Below are 13,567 nucleotides of genomic sequence, written 5' to 3'. Positions count from 1 at the left end.
GCACTTGGAATGCACTCGACTTCCTGTGTAAACGGCATTCCAATAGCACCGCTCGTATCGTATTCCGAAGAAAGAGTATCAGTATTCGCGACTATCGCGAGGAATTGCGTCAAAATATTCCAACAACGTGGTTTAAGTTTAAATATCTCATATTCGAATTAAACGGAATTACTTAAAATCCTGTAGTAACCATATTTACATTGGAATTTGTTGCAACATCGTCGCTCATCGTCGGAGAGACTGACCCACGTCGTTAATATTTGTTTAAATAAAATTGCTAAAACTGACAATGAATTTACAAATTCGTACCATTCACAAATGTAGGTCACGAACGAAACGCATGGTAAATTCCTCATCTTTTATAGAAAAGCAATTTTAAAATTCAACGTGTTGTCGATTAATTTCACGTTAATATACGAATCAAAATAAATGAATCGTGCAACATATGGATCAAAATTATACCACGTAATTGGTTAATGATATTGACTCCTGTTTCTGATTCAGATTATACGAGGTTGAAAATTTATTCAAGCACTAGCATACTATTTCTTTACGCTTCTGCGTCGCGGTTGTGCATGTACGAGTAAAATTATTTATAACGTTATTCTCGATAGTATACCTGAGGATTATTAAAAAAATTAAGATTTCAAGTTGTAAGGGTCGAGTATTTATTTCTGTGGCTATTGCAAATATTCGGCATCCAGCGATTTCACGAGTGAATAAAGTCCCCGTGGATTTGAAACGCCCTCGATGCTCGCTTTCATTAGTTTGTTAATAGCATAGACCTGCTAATCGACTACAAAAGATACTCGATGCCGACCTACTTTTTTTACAAGAATAGAACGAGAATTGTCCGTTGATTGAACGTTGATCGTATCGGCCCTGTCCTTCTTGGTAAACGTCGTGGAGAAAAGTTTCATTGATCGTGACTCGTATCTCAGCTTCTGTTATTTCTTTCGTGTGCAATCTATACTGTACACTTGTAATCTACGAAATCAGATCTGCAGTTCGTTAAACATAGGAAAGAGAGGCACGTAAAACCTTCCTAAAATCATTCTATAGATGTTTTAATACGTGTCACTGAATTTTATTAAATTTTGTTATATTTACCCAACTTTCACGAAGTTACGTTAAGTCGAAGATTTGGTAAATGTAAATAAAATCACGAACAAGGTATCGTCCCGAATAATTAGTCGCATTACCATGTTGCGAGAGATAATTCAACGAATTGCAAGTTTTAATTTTTCACTTAAAAATATTCGCGACAAAGAAAAGAGTAACGGCGTAATATAGTAAAAATTAGGTCAGAAAACAATGAAAACCAACGAGAGCAGAAAATATGTCACGCTATTGATCGAGCGTTTCCAGGATTTTACGTATCTTTTCGGCGAAAACAGAAAGGGAACGACTTGAAATTAGAATGACGAGGGGTATAGTAATCGTAGAGTAACGAAACACGGGAATTTAATTGGCACAGTGAAGGATGCGTTTCACGGGCGTTCGCGAATCTGGGAAAAACGAGACGAGCGAGATCATCCTTCTCCGTTCTGTACTAATATGCTACATGTTCGTATCCCTTTCCCGACATTTTTTCCTGCCGGTCGAATCGAGTACACAACTGCCACGAAACCGCGAGTTTGCATTGCAGATTGGTAACTACATTCCAATTTTTCGCGGCCTATTTTTTCTATAGCTGCGTGCAACTTAACTTTCGCTCTCGGCTCGTCTCTGCCAACCGACCGACTGGGGGAAAAAAATGTTACGTAGATACTAACGTATTTTGGTTTCTGTGACATCGATTAGTAAGAGATTTGAATATTCGGAATCATCGTTTAAAAAATGGGATCGGGTTGATATTAACTCTTCAAAATAAAATAAATTTTTCAAAAAAAAAAAAGAAAAAAAGAATACGATGATATGGTAATATTCTATGGCATTGAATAAAATATGAACTCCTGGGTGATTTTGCTATCCTGAATTTTACAACGAAATCACATTTTAGTAAAAATTAGTAAATATCTATATACTTCAGAGCGGTAGTGTACTTACATAAAAGAGCGAACCAACCGAGCACAAGGCATACTTTTATCGAACGTTGAACCAGACGAGGTTCGTGAAGTGGCCCACGGACGAGAATTAATTAAAATAGAGAAGAAATAACGGAATTAAAATGCCAGAAAAATTCACGGCGGTCGAACAATGGCAGGCGAACGGTGCGCAACAGGAATAATGAGAAATAGCGCAGGGTAGAGAACGACGGAAACTAGACGAGTGGTGAAAATCAAGGTGGATCGAGAGAGTCGGCAAAAGAAATAAGAAGCATGAAACGGAAATAGGAAAAAAAAGACCAGAGTGCACGATAGACCGCGAAAAGAACAATGAAAAACTGGATGCAGAAGCTAGAAGCGAGAACGAGGAACGGCGTGTAGAGGGATGAATGTAGTGGCTGAAAGAGGGAAACGGCCGATGTCAAAAGCAAGGCGGATGAAAATAACGAGGGAGAAACAGTGGAAGAAACCGAGAACGATAGAAACGGAAACAAAGTGACAAAGAAGAAGTAGAGAAAAAGGTATATTCCCGGTTATAAATATTAGGCTATCTATGAAACATGAAAGAAGCTTCAGATATTCTTAGGAAATTATGACAACTTTTAACGATTATCATCTCGATGGAGAGATACACTTTAGATACACGAAGACTGTTCAACGTTCTAATTAAATTGCCAAAGTTAGTAAAAATTTTTACTTTTACAAATACGATCGAAAGCTAAAATGTGAGTAGAGACTTGATTCACTCGCTAAACATTACGAGTACTATACTGTATAGACGTTATGTCGCGCATATTATAAATACGGCTATTAGTTTGGATCGTACAACGTACGTATGTGTATAGTTTTATTCTGTCTACGGAGTCACAATCGGAAAAGGGAGACATTTCGTTTTATTCATATTTGCATTCTATTTCCGTTACTCTACGTTCGTTACGAAGGTATTCGATGAATGTAATTTTCATTACACTTTTACATTACAAAATTATAGGGTACACGGCTTTTCCATACTTATGAACGGAGGTGTATATAACCGCCAAAAATGCTAGCGGCACATTGGTGGTGTACACGTCGTCCACTATTGACCGGTTGGAAAAAGGGTTGGAGGGTGGCAATGGTAGCGTTGCTGCTGTTGGCGGAGGCTGGACACCGCGCTATTTTATCTGCCATTGAAACTGGAACGAGCTGGAGGGAGAACTGGCCGGTTGACGGTGGTTTTCGGCCAGGGCAGGAAACGCAAACGCTGACCTAACGAAGCGCTCAATGGTTACCGCACGCCTCTGACCTGTTCGTTTTTTGAACCGACCTGTATCGTCGGGTCTATGCGTCATCAAGACGCGCGTTGCGCCTGATAGACAGCGCGAGAGCCTCTGCCGCGTCGCATTTTCCCAACCGACAACGCTCGAAATCATTTTTCGCGGCTTTCTTTCGAATCGATTATACGCGTGGCCCGACCTCTCGCGCCGCGGATCGTTTTCTGCCGCTTTGCCTTTGTGAATCGGCTAACAAAGTTCCGACCATTGAAAACGCCACGGAGAAAAGGCAGTGGATGAGCGTGGAAATAACCATTCGAGGTTGAATGACGCGAACGGGCGAAGAAGGATAGGAAATGATATTTGATTTTAAACGATTTTTGTGTAAGAATTTTTTTCTCTCTATTGGGCTTGTTTGTTGCTATCAGGGAATATTTTACAGTAGACCTGTGAAAAATAATAGGACTGATAATGCAAGGTTTAAAACTTAGGCATCTTAAAAATCAATTGGTTAAATGTCAATTATAACGTAGAAAATCACTCGATGAAAATTTAACTTTATCTTCCTTCAATTAGCAACTTACACTGACGCAATGAGAATCACAGACCATATGATTCGCCGCAATCCCCGTGCCACTTTCTACTTACAGCACTGAATATTGCGTGAATTGTACGCGCGAAACATTTTCGTTGCCGGAGATGTCGAATACGAAACTGTTCCGACGGCCAGCTTTGAAAAGGATCGCACGGGTGTAAAGCAATTCTGAACGATTCACGTGTTGGCTTTTAACTTGGTAGAGATTATAATTTAATGGCCACGTTACTTCATTTTCTATACAGAATGATTTTAACAATTGTACTAAATGCTTTGTAACTTCTCTATACGTTGCCGGATTGGTTTCAAATTTTGCTATTGCATGTAATCACAATAATCGTATCGTGTCAACGAAAGTTTCAAAAAGTTTCGTACAACGCACACAATATATTCGTAAGAAAGATTTTGTGGTAAGTGTTCGAATACCTTTCCGAGTCACTCATTGTAGAAATGTGAAATATAGCACCTTAGATGTTACGAGTATGTACATACAAATTTGCACAATTTCAGTTTTAAGTAAATACACGACGTTAAGTGTCTTAATTATCTTCGATTAAGTCAACATTTATAATTATGACTTGTAATTACAGATTTAAAGTTTTTATTTAAATATTTCAGGACCTGATCAAAAAGTTGATACGTTTCCATTTTATCGTGCTAATTAGATATTAATCGTTACAGGTAATGATTCAATTATGCGTTAATAAATGTTACATTAAGTATTAATTAATTGGCAATATGGCATAAACTGTGTTCCAAAAACGAGTTATGCAGGAAACATGGCATAACAAATCGCGGCATACGTAGCGAGATTCATCACCGATGATTACGATCGAACGTCCTGCATTCTGCTGACATGGATCGTTCTTTTCGCGGCTCAGCTCTGTAACTTACCATTAAACGGTCGCAGATAAATCCCATAAGTTATCGGGATGTCCGAAGCTGGTCTGAAAAATTATGCAATCTCGTCGCGTTGTCAGCGCTGTCGCGAACGAACGAACGCGCGTAACGAACGTCGGCAATCACCTTGGTCAGATAAATTTTGATTCGCGCGAAACAGAGAGTTTTAAAACGCGAGCCGAGGAAAAAGCAAAATCGTGTCAAGTAAATCACAAAAATCGACCTACATTTCGAAGTTTGAACGGGGAGATATGTTATTTGTCATGGCGGCTGTGAAAACTCTACACCTGTATTTCCCGCGCTGTATTTTCGTGCGAAGAGCCAATCCTTTCCGCTTTCATCGTGCATTTTGAGATTCCACATAAAAGCGCGATAAACCTTGACGCGAGCAAAAGCCGCGGAAGTGGACGTGGCGAAGCTGATTGTATGTGTGTGTGTATGTGTGTGTGTGATACAAGTAGTTGGTTCGACTTATGAAAGGAAATGAATCGGAATATCTCTGAATCTAAATACCGAAGATATACGAGGATAGCGAAGCGATGGTACGTCTACGCGTACAATATAAAACCTTTTCCTTTGGCAACCTCATGCTAGATATTAAGGATACAAGGATACGTGTATTGCACCTTTTTATGTCACTAAGTCTTCTTTTAAATGTAAAGCGTATCGGATATACGCATGGTTAGGTACAGTCTGGAGTTGTAAATATGAACAAGATACGCGTGCATATACGATATTAAATAAAATTTATTGAAACGAAATAACGAATCGAACGTTTTCTATAGAAAAAATTTAGAAAATTTTGCACTACGGTATGTAGACACTGTATAAGTACAATGGCGTGTCAATAGGTTGTATACCAATTGTAATTTCTATCACTGTATCGAAGAAACATTTAGAAGTTTACGCTATTGAAGATAATTCTATATTTAACCGCGAATAAAGTACATTGAGCTACGTTTTGAGAGCAAACTTTCTCCCATGATAAAAGTACGAATTTCTGAAGAGAATGGGAGAAAGTGAAATGGGATTACGGAATTACGTTAAACGATCGATCATCTGTCGAGTATCGTTGTAGCAGATCAAGCGTAAACGTTTCAGTGACCCAACGTAGTTTGCAGTTAGGACATCGGCCAAGATCCTCCAGCACCGACTAGACACTGATTCAACCCCTTTGAGCTTTGGACTCACCGGCGGAAGAGCCCTTTGCTTTCCGACGATGAAATTGGAATTTGATCGGCCGCCATGATATCTAATAACCCCGTCGCCTTATTTATCGACGTACAGAAATCTCAACTGCGACGGCTTCAGCCAACCAAAGAATTCTCCAGGCATCGTCTCTCCGGTTTCTTTACACAAACACACCGTTCTTCGTTGAAGAGTGGAGATTGCTCGAATTACTTACAGGATCATATCGTGAATATTGACCAGTTCGATACAACTTTGTTTTGCGTTAAAAAGATACTCCAAAAGTCGAAATTAATTATTTCGATGCTTTTGATTTCTTCCACTGTATTTCGCGTGAAATTCATATCCTCTCTCGCTAGAAACGAACTTTTTCTATTTTTTGGACAATTAACATCGTTCGGCATTTCGATCGCTTCGCGATCCTGGATGATCAAAGTTTGCCGATTAATTACCCGCTGATACGTTAATGCCATCGATTTCTTCGTGCTATGCAAAATTTTACGTAATATTGCACATGTATATCCGCTGTCCGAACTGCTCGTATAATGCAGGTATTACGCGAAACTTCGTTGACGTGTATCCGCCAGAAGATCCGTGTATGCGCAACGATTTGAGGAAGAGCACGACGACGGGGATGGCGAGACACGGGCCAACGGCATGGAGGGGTGGACCATCCATCATACGGCGGAAACCAGCCGGCACATTGCCGGAAGTGACGTCATGCTTGAAATATCGACTAATAATTTATACGCAGACGTTAGCGCCCGCTCGCGTTTTGCAGGGTTACCTATCCGTAATAACAAACTAACGCCTGCCTGTATTTGTGGTTGCCGAACGTGCACACGACGCGTGAACACACATTCGGGGATCGTAGCTTTCGTACCCTCGATGTTCTCGAGATGTTCTCGAGTGCGCGCAACTTTTGATATAATACGTATGAATTTTTTAGATTTTATATCGTATACGTAGAACATTCGTTTCCTTCGTTAATCTTCCGATAATAAAGCAATTTTATCAGACAAAAACGCAGCAGTCGTTTCGACAGCGTTACTTAGATAATCCTATCGATACAACGAATGCATCGATAGCGGTAAATGCGTTAAAGAGTTGACTCGATGTGAATTAGGAAGAAAAAACTAAAACGGAAGATGAAAGATGAGTAGACAGAGAGAAAGAAAAATATATCCTATCCTATATATGATGCAAAAATTTCGCGATGAATTATTATCTATTATATAGACGGCCCAGCAATTGTAAACGAGAGGACGTGAATTTTTTCTGAAAATAGATCGACGTGAGCGACGTCTCTTTGCTCGCATCATCTGTTCGCTTATGCGATATTGAAAACTATCTGCCGATTTGTATAGGATAGACGGAACGTGGTATATTCAGGCTCATCATTCGATCCATGATGCAAAGGACATCGGTGACATTCTTTTTGTCAAAAGCATTTTCAGCACTATCGGTATTCGATCGCAAAATCTGAAATTCGACAGCTGCCACTCTTCGCGTATCTCTGCTACGTGATAGAAGATAGTCTGTATTTAACTTACGTGTAAAGAAAAATACTGTCAAGTATTGGATAGTAGCAGCAAGGTATGCTATCACGATCTCGAAATAGTGGAATTTTTGATAAATTATCTTTGTAACGTGCAACATAGTAAAATATTACACTATCGACATATGTTACACGTAACACGTACGACAAAACGTAGAGTGATTTAAATCATGCGAAGGGCCGATTGCCAGTGGAAAAAATGGTACAAGGGTATTTTATTTCGAAAACAAAGTAAATATCTACAGAAAATGATACATTAGATCTAGATCCTTGGATCATTTATTTCGAGAATTTTGCTGCGAATTCTTTTTTTTATGACTACGTATAATAATATGTTTTCACTTTCCAATTGTCATAGCTTCCAACAGATGTCAATTTTTATTTATCTTGTAACATAAGCGTATTGTTCTACGTTTATACGTTCCAGCGATTAGTTCAATACACGTTGTGTCATACAACGTGTAAATATATTACGTTGTGAACAGCTGTTTTGTCTTTTTATCATTCTCATCGTTTACCATTTCAGCTGCTCGATTACGAATTCAGTGAATGCAAATAATACTACAAATAGTTAATTCTGTATTTTGTTCGATTAATTAGTTTCCCGTACTTGTATAAAAAGCTTTGGCTGAACTTACTTCAAGATTGAAATTTCTCGCACGAACCTTTGCAAAACCGTTGTTGACAAGTAGGACCCGTCACAGCATATTCGCCAAATGCAAAATGAACGTTTTTTGTGATCAAACTGAAACTCATAGAACACGCAATGTCATATGGCTAGTTATATCAAGAGTTTGTAAGAAACCTTCTGAATTTCTGACTACTAAAATGCTAACAAAAGTATGTATCTTATTCTGATTCTGATCTTCTTCGGATTCTAGAATCATTCGTATCAACAATTTCCTACAAATAATAGATACAATAACGAAATAAACGAAGTGAAACGAACGATCCACGATCAAAATTCTATTTAATTGTTTCTTACTCGTTGCTAGAAACGTATTCAAAGCAGATAGATCGCTGAAGCGTGTCTGTGAAATTTACATACCGTTAGCTTTTATCAATAAATATGTCACACATATTCGTCGTTAGCCATTTTTCTATTCCATTCGAGTAAAAACTTTTCACGAATAATTACGCAGGAATTTACGTTAGAAAATGTATGGATGAAAAGCGAACGATCGAAAGTTCAACGATCCCTGGCAAGAATCGAATAAAACGAGGCCTCGCATCGAATACACGAAACGCGGGCTCTCGTTGCCCGAATAAATAACGCGCGATCGAACAAAGTTCGACAAGCGTTCTCGAGCGCTCGTTCGTCTCGATGGCCAATCTAACGAGCATCGTTTCAAAAAATTACATACCGAATCCCATCGGTTAATTGAACGAAAGCACTCTCTGCTCTTTCACCTCTTCACGGTGGAAACGCAAAATTCACGTTTTTAACCGTCCCTGATGAATAAACAGGAGCGGATGACAGTCGCACCATCGAACGTGGAAATTTCACCGAAAAGTACTAACGCGAATCACGCGATCCTCGTTATCGATGAGAATCGGAGAAACAAATTTACTTCGGTCCGAATGCGAAACTGAGCCACGCTGCCGTTGGAATCTTAGAAACGCGCGCTGTCGTTTGGGCGCTGTTCGCGATACTCGAAGAGCAGGAAATAAATATGAAAAAGAAGAAAAAAGACGAGCAGCGGGGGCAACTGGTTCGGACCTTCTGCAAAGTAAGGGTGAAGAAAATGGGGTCGATGCGCGAACCGATGTTACCCCGGCTGGCAAATCTCTCCTCCTTTTCAGCATCCGGCGTCGGGGTAAAACCTGAGAACTCCTTTCGCACTCGATATTCCATATTTCTTGTGACAATTTCTCCCGGTAAATTTATAGACTTCCCTTTCGTCGAGACGTTGCTGGGAGCAGCATGGCGTAGGGACAGGCAAGGAAATCAAGAGAAAGAGGTTGCGAACGAGTCGAGGATAGGAACGAAGGCTGAGAATGACGATCGCGCGAAGAATGGAGGTCGGTGTTAGTGCTCGTAAAAAAGGAGAAGGGTACGGGGAGCGAAGGAAGGAAGGAAGGAAGGAAGGAAGGAAGGCGATCGAATGAAAAGCTTCTGCCGCCTTCTCCAGCTACTGCTCTGTTGCAATGCGATCGGTTATAAAGAGACACGTCGATACGTTTGCGCGCGATGCCCGCCTCTCTGTGTGTACGAGCGTCAGAAGCCCACGTGGATTTACGTAAGTGAACGTTTCGCATCGCTGTATAGATGGCAGCAGCCGGCAGCAGCTGCAGACACACTTCGTGGAACGAAGGGGTTGCAAACCTGCGTTACGGGTTTCGATAGCTGCTTGAAAACCTCCACCAGCCAGTCGTTCGGATTTTGATACACGCTTACCAACTCGCAACTCTTTCTTCCGTATCCGTGAAAAAGCGAAGAGGGACGGAATATTTTGCGTTCCCGTGCAATTTACATTCACGTCGCGATGTCGTCAAGGTTAGTAAAAACGGAGAAAATGAGCGATCCCTTCCGAGAGAGAAATCTGAAAATGATCGAATGCACGAGTGCCTCGTAACGAAAGTTTGCATTTATGAAGATTATTTTCCGATACTCGGCAACTAATTAATCATTAATTAATAAGCGTTAATCAAGTAAATTCGCGTTAGAATGTTAAAATATTCGTAGACCAATATGTTTTCCGATTCATCGGAGGATCGATGATTATTCGTTTACCTTTGCGTCGATACCCGACAAATAATATAATTTATTAAGCGTATCAAGGTAATTAAGAACGTCGAATCGCTTCTTCTCTGTGTTAAGAAGAAAAAAGTAATTTCCTTGGATTTACGTCGGCAGGACGGACACCTGCAGCGAGTGCATTGAATCGCACGTGAGCCGCAATTCTTCTCGAAAATTAAGCCATCCTGGATAGACAATTGGGTATAAAGGATAGCGAAATGGACTATCGGGCGATCGGAGGAACGGCGCTCAACGCAGCTGGAAACATTGTCGTAGGCGAGAAGAGGTGAACGTTGCTCGTATCCGAATGTCGAGCGCAGGTGTGGAAGGAAACAATGCGGTATCGTGAACGGGTCGCAAATCGACTTATCTCCACTCGGACACAAGAGCATCGGTGAACAGACGCTTTGGAATGCGCTAATCGTGCGAACACGCGCGACTGCCAGGTCGCTCGTAATGCAACCTCTGGTCCCAAGAGTACAGTTTGACAGGTTTGCGTCCCGACGATCGATCTGCCACCAGATCCCCGAATCGATCCGTAGCCCCTCGAAACCCCGTCGTCTCACCGTCAATCTCGCCTTTCACCGCGTTAATTGGATTACGGAGTTTGCGTTGTGCCTTCGTCGCCGAATATATATCCTTCTTCTCCTTTTCACCGTGCAACCCGATCGACGCGGCACAACGCGACGCGACGCGGCATATCTGTTCGCGAATTAAGCAATCGAATTCACCGCGTTCGAGATAATTCATCCCCTCGAACGGTGTTCCCGGTTATTCCGCCACGACTTTTCTTCCTCTTTCTGCCCGCTATAATGCGATTACCAGTTAATGAAAATTCGAACGACCGATAATAACCTCTTCGGTATGGGAATTAATTATGGAAATTCTATGATGCCTACCATGCGAATTATGCTTCCGTACGGATAAAGTGAATGACTTTTAAGGGAGAATTACTTTCAATACCTGTATCTGTGATATAATGTAATGTAATAAAATACGTGTAATATACCGTGATGATCGTAAATGCTTACAATTTCTGCATTGACTTCATGCGAGGTTAACGAAAGACGGATAATTATTTGAAGAGAATATACGAAGAGATTGAATTTGTAAGGCGACTTCACGGTGAATCAGTTTATACTTTTATATTATACATCGTAATAGATCGCAGAGATCGGATTCTACGCGTAAGTCGCAAATAAATGCGGCGATGATCGGTACACGAGCAAAGTCACGGTTAAATGATCGACTTAAATCCAGTTTAGAATAAGTTGCAGGAGACTAAATTTGTGCATCGTGAAGATTTAGATTTGGGTAAAGATCGGACGATAAGTCTCATATTTCGTGCATCACAAAAGAACAATTTTAAACTTCAACATCGAATAACATTGTTCCGTAAAGAAGGGCTGCTCTTTCTAGATATCTTGACATGGTCTTCATGATAATTAAATCGCGTTCAACAAACTCCACTATCGAACAAATAAATCCGATCAATATATATTCCTTTTTTAATTATTTTCATTTCTCCATAATCTTGTGACACGTAAATTAGTCGTTTCAAACTGATTGTCCTGTCTGAAGGGAATTACGCATTTAAGGGTTAAACACCTGCGTCCATAAAGAAGGGTCGCTATTCATAGACGCCGCTGTTTTGCCCAACAAAAGGGAAACCATAGAGGACAAGCAAATTGCACGAGAAAGACGGTGGACCACCGTAAAGAGCGAATCAACGAGCCGAAAGAGACAGACAGGCGGACAGACAACTGGGGGTAGCCGACAGATTCGGCCCAATTTCGGCCTTTGTCGGCACTCGAATCGGCGTGAACGTCCCGAAAATGCAATGCATTCATGCGAGCTCGTCATTATGCGTGCGACATAATGCGCGACTGCATTGCGACTCGGCAATCATCGTCGCGGCACGTCCAGCCTTGTTCTCCGTGCGTCATTCGAATTTGCGAGCGCATCACAACACGGTAGGGCCACCATCGGAGACCGCGACGGGACTTGTACCTGTCTAAATTTAAAGCAAAGCGTACCAAAGCCTACATCCGCGCGCGTGTACCTAAGCATTCGCGGCTAGAACGTTTGTTCTCACAAACAACGCTAATGTTTAGACTAGACTGGCGGAGACAGACTGGTCAGCTATTGGATTTACTTTCGGGGTAGATTTATTCGTGTGGAACGTTTGAGTTAAAGTGGTACGTCGTATGTCCTTATCGTTGGATAGAAATAGACTTTCTTAAGACTCGGTTAATTTGTATAATTAACTGAGAGTTTATTAAAATAGCTGCAAGATGCTTGCGTCGATTATCCCAGTCGAATAAAGAAATGGCACTTGGAACTTTATAGCTTCAATCTCGCGTGTCCTAAAAATGTTTGGCTAAGTGGTTCTTTACGGTTTAACCAAGCGATTAATTTTAATTTCTTTTTGAAACTCGTTAATTGGCGTATAATACGGCAGACACGTTTTATTTAATCTTCCATCTTCAAAGAGAAAAAGATAGGATTTAACGAACAACGAGCCTGAATATAAACATTTTCAAAATTTACTCGCGCTCAGCCTCAAAATCTTAGATCTTAGAAGATAAAATTTCACGAGTATGTAAATTTCGAACCTTGACAATTCTCGTTCAAGTTGCTACTCAGTTGCGTACTTCATGTCTCGCAAAAGTACAAAAGATTGGAATGTCATTAAACAGGAATATTTTCACAGAATCGCTCATTGAAATATTAAAATATTCCTCTGCATGCATACCCGTTGAGGCGTTCGTTTGACGAGAACGAGAGAAGTTGAAATCACGTTTTATCACTTTTATCTAGCCGCAGAGAAAGGAGAAAGGCCTCATTTCCGAAGCAAAAGGAACCGTCCAATCGTTTTCACCGTTTCGATGTAATATTTAAATATTCATCGGCGACATCTTATACATATAAAAGTCTCTCGGCAACATTATCCGAATAGAGAGGTTAATTGCTACTTTGCATAATAATTCAATGAGAGTAAAAGGTTCGTCGCGGTTGTCTCATTCTGATCGTCGGATTCTTGCATCAAATCGGTCGAGAGATTCGAATATCGGAAGAGAGATAATTTTGTCAGAAAAATAGAGAGAATCGAGTCCACTTTCCGAGATTATGGAATCGCTCCTCCATGGATTAAAGCTTATCCATTCGACCGCGTTCAAGATAGATACGTTCCGTCTCCTCGATATGAACTACTGAAATCGATGATTTTGTACAACGTTACATTTTTAAAGCTAACGTTTCATTGAAAATATCGACGAAGGTAAT

At 40.6% G+C, this 13,567-nt stretch overlaps 1 long non-coding RNA gene across 1 annotated transcript; it reads left to right on the top strand.

Moving 5' to 3' along the window:
• The first annotated feature begins 9,844 nt into the window (after window positions 1-9,844).
• Window positions 9,845-11,297, top strand: LOC117151611. Its single transcript, XR_004461646.1, has 2 exons — window positions 9,845-10,039; window positions 10,400-11,297. It is a non-coding gene; the product is annotated as an uncharacterized LOC117151611 (long non-coding RNA).
• Window positions 11,298-13,567: the final 2,270 nt, after the last annotated feature.

Source organism: Bombus impatiens, unplaced genomic scaffold (genome assembly GCF_000188095.3).
Source record: "Bombus impatiens unplaced genomic scaffold, BIMP_2.2 scf_0318, whole genome shotgun sequence".
NCBI lineage: Eukaryota > Metazoa > Arthropoda > Insecta > Hymenoptera > Apidae > Bombus > Bombus impatiens.
Note: the sequence above shows the minus strand (reverse complement) of the source record. Positions and strands in the feature narration are given on the sequence as shown.